The sequence below is a fragment of the Apaloderma vittatum genome, unplaced genomic scaffold, assembly GCF_000703405.1.
Source record: "Apaloderma vittatum isolate BGI_N311 unplaced genomic scaffold, ASM70340v1 scaffold9789, whole genome shotgun sequence".
Lineage (NCBI taxonomy): Eukaryota > Metazoa > Chordata > Aves > Trogoniformes > Trogonidae > Apaloderma > Apaloderma vittatum.
In genome coordinates, this window is record NW_009736956.1 from 31,181 (window position 1) to 40,763 (window position 9,583).

The window sequence follows — 9,583 nt, forward strand, 5'->3', positions numbered from 1 at the left end:
TGAGTGATAAGTGCTGTGAGAAAAATTACTGAAAACTGTTTTTTGTCAGTCCAAGGAGCTTACTATAGCAAATGGTCACTGATTTTACTGTAAGTTTTGTGTCAGTAAAAGCTAAGTAAAAAGCAATTACCAATCTTGCAACGGACTAGCAGGCAAGGGACACAGCAAGTTCTCTCTTATATGATTCCTACCAATGCCTCATTAGGTCAAAGGACCATGTAAAGAACATCTACCAAAAATTACTTGGATATTTTACATTAAATAGTTGCATATGTAAAAACAGCATTTTAATTTTTGTTGTTAGTGGCCTAGCACTTTAATTTATTTTGATTGAAACTCTTCCTTGCAGAAGTGTTCTTAACTTTTTGTTAACATCTTGATGTAAATAGTCTCATTTTATGCCAACATCATTTTTCCAAATCAAATGCTGTCTATTAGCTCATGCATGTGCTCAACTTGAAATTTAACAGAGTAATTCCCAGACATTTAGCTGTCTGATCTCCACAAAAGGAGGTCTTAATTTCTTAACTGGAAAAAACCTGTGTCCTAAAAAGTTATTCTTCCTAGCTGTTAATAAGTATTCCTATTTTCATCAGGGTAAGCCTGGTTTGGGGGCTAAAGGGGTTTGTGAGTCTTGTCTCTTTTTCCTGGTTTTTCTCAGACCATTTTTGGTTTAAACCCTCTCTAATGAATGGGGATGCAGTTCTCTTTACTCAACTTTTCTGAAGGTTTTATTCACAATGATAAGCTTGCTTCTCAAGCCTTTAATGCAGCACACAGGACTGGGAGGGGAAAAGGAAGCGAGGAAGCTGTTTAAGGGACTGCAGCTATACAATTTATCCTTAATCTTAAGTTTCCATTCTTTCTCTCTGCATACACAGATATGTGTGTGTCAGAGAGAGAAAGATTTTTAATTTGTTGTTTGAAAGCAGTTTTCATTTTTGCCCATTGGAGACCAGCACATGTTGCCCTAAGTACAACTGAGATCACCTCAGTGATTATTCTGGTGAAAACAGGTTAGGCATTTTGAATAATCTAATAGTCAGCACAAGCCTTTTTAATGCCTTACTGCTCACACATTATAAGTAAGGTGGTTAGAAAGCTGCCAGGAAACAGAAAATTAGAATCCTAGAAGAGTTTTGATTGGAAGAGACCTTCAAGATCATTGAGTCCAACCTTTGTCCCAGCCCTATCAACACCACTAAGCCACGTCCCTCAGCAGAACATCCACCCATCTCTTAAACACCTCCAGGGATGGCAACTCAACCAGCTCCCTGGGCAGCCTGTTCCAATGGCTGACAACCCTTTCAGTGTAGAAATTCTTCCTAATATCCAACCTGAACCTCCCCTGGCACAACTTAAGGCCAGTGCTATTACCAGTAGCTACAGATCACCTTGGTGAGACACACGGAGTCCAGCCTGCACAGGCCACCCTGCACCTCATCACCATCCATCATCAGTTGGACCAAAGGCATCCCTCTGACATGCTTACCTGCAGCACCGGGCACCGAGAGCAAACAAAATAGGGAGAGAAGCCACCTCTTCTCCATCTTCACTTGATGAAGCTTAGGTAAATACACAGCACTCTTGGCCTGCTCCCGGCAGTGTCTCAGAAAAGGAAGTCGAAGTGGCCTGACCTGTGCAGACAGCAGATGTGCAGCACTGTCACACTCACCATTTTAGCGTGACTTCAAAGAAATGCTTCATTAAACACAAAAACCTCAGTTTCCTGCCAGAGTGATAACATCAGTACATCTTGTGAAACCTTTAGGCTGAGTACCTATATAGTGTAAACCTATATCGAAGCCTTTTTTTTTTCCTTTGTCTTTTCAGGTAGACTCAGAGTAACCAGTTTACTGTTTTACACTCTCAAAAACTTGTCACGTGTCTAAGGTTAATGATATGGTATATAGCATACAAAAAAAAAGCTGACATTTCTGCTCCCCCTGCCTCATTTCCTTAGTAAAAAATAGCTCAAATATACTATTTCAAGTTTCTCTACCCTCACTATCTTTTCAAAAAAACAGCAAAAAAACCAAACCCAATCCTTCTAAATTAAAACAGTGGATCAAAAGTTTTCCAGATTCACCTGTAAATCCTCCTGAACTGTCCTCAGAGCACACTGCAATTCCATAAACTTGGCATCCACCTGTCAGCAAAGCATCTCACTGTAGGCAAGTCTTACTTGGAGCTAGTGTTGATGGCTTTTCAGAAACAGACAGACCTGAGATCTTATTTATCACATTTGTTTCTCCCAAACCAAAAGCACAGAGCAGAACACCTCACGTACACAGCGTGGACGTATGTTATCTGCTGGCTTCTGCTAACGTGGGATGAGTGTTTGGAAGCGCAGCTGGGTGGGAGGCTGGTTGCCCCAGGTAGCTCCCTCCCCAGGGACCTGAGGACCCTTTGGACTTTGGGACAGAACTGATTACAGCCCACCTGCCAGGGCAAAGAAAGCAAGCACAGTCCCTTAAACAGGCACCTATCTCCACCAGCAGTGCCCTCCTTCCAGTGGCTGGTCCATCCTTGGGTGATCTGGGTCCTGACACATCTTTTCTGGAACAGTTTCTAGGGGGTCTGGATGCATTTGTCAGCTCCTTTCTTTTATGGCACCCCTCTCTGCTGCTTAGGCAAGGGCTGTGGAAACTGCCAGCCACCTCTTGCAATTTTCTTCCCAACTGTTTTTTGTTTCCTTCCCGTCTGTCTACTTTTGCTGACTGTGGAGCTCCCCCCAGCTCCAGTACACAAAGTACAGCGTTTGAGGTAAAAAAAAGAAAGACCTCACTGGCCATTGCTCTATTTTATGCACTACCAGATGCAAACAGTATCTATAACAACTTCCCTAATTTGTACATATGCAACGTTTTGGTAGCATGTTTAAGCAGGCTAAAGTTTCCAGCTGAAACAGCCAACAGTGCTGGCCAGGCTACAGCCAGGCCTCCAGACACGTCATGGAGGATAAATGCTGCTGCACGGTTCTTTTTTTCTTTGCCTTGTTCCCCTAGCTGAGGAAGCATACTAAAAGTGTTTGTCATAAATGCACTGGATGCCCAGGTTACTGCTAAGGGAATAGTCTCTGGGGATGAAATGTCTGCTTGTCATTCAGAAGCCTGACAGAGAAAGATCCGTCTCAGAGGATCAAGAAGTTCTGAAGTTGAGGATGAACAGAATACTCAAGCCATTGTAATTGACAGCCACAGAAGGGAGTAAAAATATTAAAGATATATGCTCTGATTTCTAGTTCAGAGAAGAGACCACAAAAAAACCAGAGATTATCTGCAGATACTAGAGTCCCAGAAAATTAGACTCCAGTATAGAATTTGGGCTTTCATTCATGAGCACAGTTACCTTAGTTTCTCCTGCTGATCAGTTAATGTAACCTTTGTACCATGAGTGAATCTGTTTTGTGTAACATGGAGGGGAAAGAAAGTCTCTAATGAGCCTTTTTGTTTATCTGAGACATACATCACAATTTGACAAGACAGCCCAAGTGCCCTGTAGTATTTTCAAAAGCCACAGAAATCCCTGAGCAGCTACAGTTACTAGATTGCTAGTCTTGCCCTAGGAATTTGTTTCTCCCCCTAAAAAAAATCCTAAAAATATGCTGCTGCCATGTTACATTGTTTTGGCTGGATGCAGCCACCTAGCACTTTTGCTGTGCTGAGCGACGAAAGGCAAGAAAGAAACCTCCCAATTTGGCAGATTTTTATTCTTATCAGAGCTGTATTTTGCCCCAATTCCTTCCTCTAAGCCCAAAGTCTGAAACAGTCATTCAGGTGCTGCATTGATGTACGTTAACAGCTAAGCCCTGTCTCTCTGTATGACATCAAAACCCACTTCTGAGGCATGTCACTTATCTCAATCTGCTGGCAGGGAGCCATCTCCTCCCTGGAGTCAGACATGAGGTCCTGCTCTCAGCAATACAAATTGTTATGAGAGGTTCCTCCACCACCAGCCCTTTTCCTGAAAAGTCACTCGCAGGCAGCTTGGTAGGTGCCATGGAGGGGTGTTACATGCCAGGATAGGGATGGTGGGGATGAAAGGAGGTGCTAAAACAGACCCGGGGCGGTGGACCTCATTGGTAGCTGGAGGGAGGACGTATCTGTAATTGGCTTTTTGTTGGAGGGGCAGTCACAGGGATGTTTGTCTCAGAGTTGGGATGCACAGGTTTTCCCATCACACTACACGTGCCTTTCTGGAGAGACCCACAAACCACTGTGGGGCTGAGACGTTTTAAAAGAAAAGCATCTATGCCCAGGCAAGCGACATATGTTGTCAGGGGATATGCGAATTCCTTTTGTGCTGGACAAGCGGCTGGCCTAGCTGGTCTTCCCCCACGTCCCACGCGATGGCAGCGCTGGTGGGAACTGATGGGCTCTGAACATCGCCCAGGATGGGGCCTCAACAGCGCAGCTCTGCCGCTGGCTGCTGCTCTTGGACTCCTCTGCTGCCTCAGGCAACCTTAATTGTTTCCCCGTTGGGTGGGAGTAGGAGATTCTCTAATTATTTTCTGCAGATCTGTTCGCCACTAGAGGAGGCATTTTGAGCACTAGAAATTACTCTTTCGAAGGCAATCACCCCTATTACAGGCCATGCTCACAAACCCCCTCGACTGCAACAAAATTCCCCTGCCTCAATTACAGTAAACTGCACCTAAGGAAGAAACGGAGCTGCAGTCAGTCCTACAGAAAAAGGAATCTTGAACTCCAGAGACAAACTCAATTATTCACAAAGAGAGCCTTTTCAGAAATGCTAGTGTGTGAGCTCTTCCTGCCAGAGGCGAGGATGATTACCCTTGCAGACTGGTGTCCTCTAAACATTGCTTAAAGAAAGCGCTGCTCCCCAGTGAAAAAGAGATGGAGACTTTGAAGCAGGAATTTCATTAAAGAGTAAACTAACCTTTCAGGTTCTCTTGGTGCTTGGCACAGCAGCTCTCACATCGTCATTGTGTTTTCGTTTTGAACTTCTTTGAAAAACCATACTAATGACTCCATAGCTAGCAGGCAACTTTGGCCAGGGCACCCCACAGAGGGGTGGATGAGTGGGTGGCATGGGCGGAGGAGGGCAGAGTGGTAGGGGACAGGGTACCAAGGTGGCGGTGTGATCCCCGCTTTTTCAGCCATGTCCTGCTTCCTCCACCTCCCCTTCCCACCTTGTGTCTCTCTCCTGCTACTTCTTCCGAGTGGGGGAGGAGAGAGAAATGAGAGTTTCTTACTTTGCTTCCTCCTCCCTCATGGCTACGTGGGCACAGCGGCACACTGTGTTTGACATAATGCAGCCCTGGTTTCAGCCAGGGTGCTTAAGCAGCATGGCAAGGCATACACACCGCCCTCCAAAAAGCATTTTTTCCAGCTGAAAGATGTTTAAAGATCTGAACGGACTTTTCATTCCTACTCCCTCACTGACAGCTCAGAGTATGGGAGAAAAAGAGGAACAGCTCAACACCTGCCACCTCTCTGCTCCAGCGCTGCCTTCCCTGGCCCCAGGGCTGCTCTGATCCCTTCCTGGCTCCACTGACACCACTCCCACTGCCAACACTGGCAGAATTCAATGTTGCATGTATTTACAAACATTTAACTTACCATGATGTCCTACAGACATTTTGGGGCCAAATCCAAATGGACGATGGCTCTTTAGTTAGATCTTTTGCTCATCCCACTGGTAAATACTACTTTCTTTGCTTTGTAAGCAAGGAACTTGCTTTTGTGTGGCCTCGCCCAAGACTACAAGTCAAAATGAATGGATAGGCAAGGACTGGACTGTAGCCCTTAAATCCTCTCTTCTTGCTGTCTGTGGGAAAAAACCTCTTTGTGATCACACTGTGTTTACAAAACCTTTCAGATAAAGCAACAGGGCACCTTTTGAAAAGAAGAAGGATCACAAAGAGTGATGTAGTGCTGAGTTCCTCTGTGTGCACATCTCTGACTGTTGGAGAAGAGAAGGACTGCAAAAGCTGTCAATAGTTTTTCTAATTAGGTGGCTTATACTTAGAGTTCATATTTCAGAGTGTATGTGTGGTGATACATGTAAGAGAAACAGCTCCCTTACCTCTGCTATTCCAGCCACAGGCTCCTGTGGTCCTCTGCTCCTGTTTAATGCCATTTGTGATCATTGGTGATGCATCATGGTAAGCTGTTGAATGTTACATTGTGCAAAGCACAAGTTACTGAAAAAGCAGAGTATAAAAAGTGCAATCAATGAACAAAACAAAACAAATATAAAGGAAGTTGACCCAATGACTACACACAAATGAAAAATCACTGTGTGAAACCAGCCAGAAATATATATATGTAAAAAAAAGACTCTACAGCTATTTTCAAAATTAAATGGAAAGCACATATGAGACCAGCCTTGCTTTCTTTGGTTTCTTTCTCCTTTCCAGCTACAGCACAAAATGTACCTGTTTTGCAGAGCATCAGCTAAAGTCTTTTCACTTGTACATCTCATCTTCCATGTTTTGTAAGAAGATGTTTCTAGAGTAAGTTAATAAATGCATAACAAAATGTAATGACATCCATAGCTTTAAAAAAGGAATTTGTTAGGAGAGGGTAACCCACTGATGGTGCTGGGAAACATTATTCAGAGTAGACTACAAGGTGAGGTTTCCACTGAGGCCACCCAGAAGGGCTGTGTCATTCCTTGGTCACTCTGGCAGGAGCTTCAGAGATGATGTTTGGACCAGCTTTCATGAATCATGCCAGCAAGAAAGAACAGGAGTCTGCCTGAGAAAGGGCTTTTCATAAACACAGCTGGTGGGGCCTTATCCTCAGGTCTGCATAAAAGAGGGAGGTATCAAGACAAACAACAGATCACTTGATCAGAACTGAAAAGCTTAGGTTCACATCCAAAGTGCTGTAAACCTAGATGGGTTGTACCGCTCATTTTACTGTGCAGACTATTTCTAACGGATTTGTTTTTCCACGATTAATTTAAATTCCGTTATACTGTTGTATGCAAATACCTTCTCTCAGACACACAGCCGCCTGGCCAGAGCTCAACTCAGCAGACTGGTTAGAATTCAACACAGAAGAAATACATCAAACAGAAAAGATAAAGGTGTGAAAGTTAACTTCAGATACAGTAACAGTGACAATTTGAGGGCAGCAACTGCCTTTTCGTTATAAAAAAATCAAATAATTTACAGCAATAAAAGGCCAAGTTACAGTGACATTAAGAACTGTTACAGATTTTTTTTTTTTTGACAGAATACCTTGAAAGCATCAAACGTTAATGAGTTTGTTTGCACGTAGTATCTTTGTAGCCCTACAAATACCTTTCATGCTATCAGCACATAAGAAGCCACCATGGGAAAGTGAAGTTTCTCTCCCACCACATCCTCCATCTATTAAATTGTTCACTACACCTTAATTCCATGTCTCATTAGGAAAGGTGGTGAAGTACAAATGAGAAAAAGCAAAGCAAAGGTGCGGTTTTGCTCTGAGCCTGACTCTGCAGAGAAGAAATTCTGCCTCGGGGGAGACCATGTTTGGCCTCCTGGGTTGCTTTAGCCTGGAGCTTTGCAGAGCAGGACATGTCCTCCAGGTCCTGGAAGGAGGAGGGTCACCTTCAGAAGGCAGCACAGAACTGAGTGCACCTTGTAGGAGGGCAGTGCAAGGCAAGTGCATTCCTAAATCTGGGTATCTCAATCGAGTTAACAGCCTGCAGTTAAATGGGGTAAATACAGCACAGGAGTGGCTAGAAGGTAAAATGGAGAATAGGAAACTTCTGGGATATTTCTGCATGATCATATTTTCCAGACCATAAGCAGAGTAACATTTTAGATACTTCAGACGTGGATCCTTCTGGTTCACTCTGTGCTCAAAGGCATAAAGTGAACCTGCCCTAAGGAGCCTGAGAGGATTTGTTAGCGCAGCAGCGTGCACTGAACACTGATCTCCTTCCAGAGCTAAGTAGGTGAAGAAAAGGTTGGGGAATTAAAATAGTTTTCAACAGATAACACTTCTTTCAGTATTCAGTATGAGTTCCTAAAGTTTCAACCGCCACCAAAATTAAGAAAGCTAGCTTTTGGCTGATTTGTATGGGTCACTGCTCTTGTGAAACAGATGTTCAATTTCTAGCCGAGTCAGTCACCTCCTGAAGCGATACTAGGAAAGGCCTGAATTGTTTCTCGTTGTTTCAGTGAAAGATGTATCCTAGCTAGCAGAGGTTTAAGAGTCACCGATCAAACATTTGAAGCCTGAAGGGGAAGAGGGACAATCATGAAAACCATCCTTGAGCATCACCTGGACTGGAGTTTTGTTCACAAACCAAGAGTAGGTTTAGTCACCTCCTCCAGCCCTCCTCCCAGTTCAACCCCTTGTTCTAGAAGTTATTTCTACTATAATCACCGATGAGTGACCTACCTGCTCCTAGGAGCCTGCTTGTGACCAATCAACACACAGACACCACTCAAATGAACACCACTCTTCCTCCCACTTGAAATGAGGTTATACTTTAACTTCTCCACAGCTGATTAAGCTTAGCAATGCTGCTAATGGCAACGAAATCACCTGAGACCTCTACCAGAGCAGTTAACTTCTATTTTGCATGATTGCCTCCATTTTCGAAATGAATATGCAGCGGCTCAGTGGGTTTAAGGGCCTAACCAGAGCAGTGCCCAAGTCGATGGCTGGCACCTGGGTGCCTCCAGACTGTGTGTCCCAAAAAGAGCATCACTTTTTAGACAAAGGAAGCCACTTGCATTCCCCAACTCCTATTTCCCAAAAGGCTAAAGCCACCTTCTGCCCCTTGGAAAATCAATGATTCAGTAAATTAATTTCAGTCTGTTACTGTAATTGGATTTTTAAAAAGAAGCATCTTACAGGACTTTCCTTAAAGTCACTAAGCTGGAGAATTGCACTGTGACAGAGCACAAATCAAGTACTTCTAATGTTATTTGTCATTTTAATTGCAAATAAGCAAAAATCTCTCATTACAGACCTGAACCATGTTGGCTGGTTTTGCATCAGACTCCAGAGGCCACTTCACTCCCTTACCCCCTGCTCAGCTGCACAGCAGTAGAAGCAGCAAATATCACGCAAACTAAGGCAGCCGCAGCCATTACCTTTCTCCCTTTAAAACTGCACTGATTCACACAGTGTATTTCTCTAACTGATGCTACCGTGCAGCAAAGAGCTTGTCAGGGAAGGAAAAAAAGCCCACCACAGAGCTGCATGAAAAAACAAGTTTAGAAGTGCCATAGATCTGCTTGCAGGAGGCTGGATCAAAATAATTTCAGGCTCATTTCAGTGATTTACCTGAATACTCCAGAGATGCATTTGGCTTGCAGCACTTCTGAAAAGTCTTGGGGTGGTCTTTCAGGATGCAAGAGGAAGCGCAGAGGCTGCAAATGGGTACAGCTGACCAGCTGCTCAGAGAACAGGTGTAATTTAAGAAGTCTGATTTAATATCTTGTTCTACCAGCAATGCTAGTGGCTAAATGGGATATAAAACTAATCTATCCTTATTAGATTTGGGCTGTAATCTCATATCACACTCAGATATTGGACTTCCCTGGTAGGCTTCCTGCTTTGCACTGGCTCTTGTTCTCAGGAAGCTGAAGAGGGTAAGGTGGGTAATG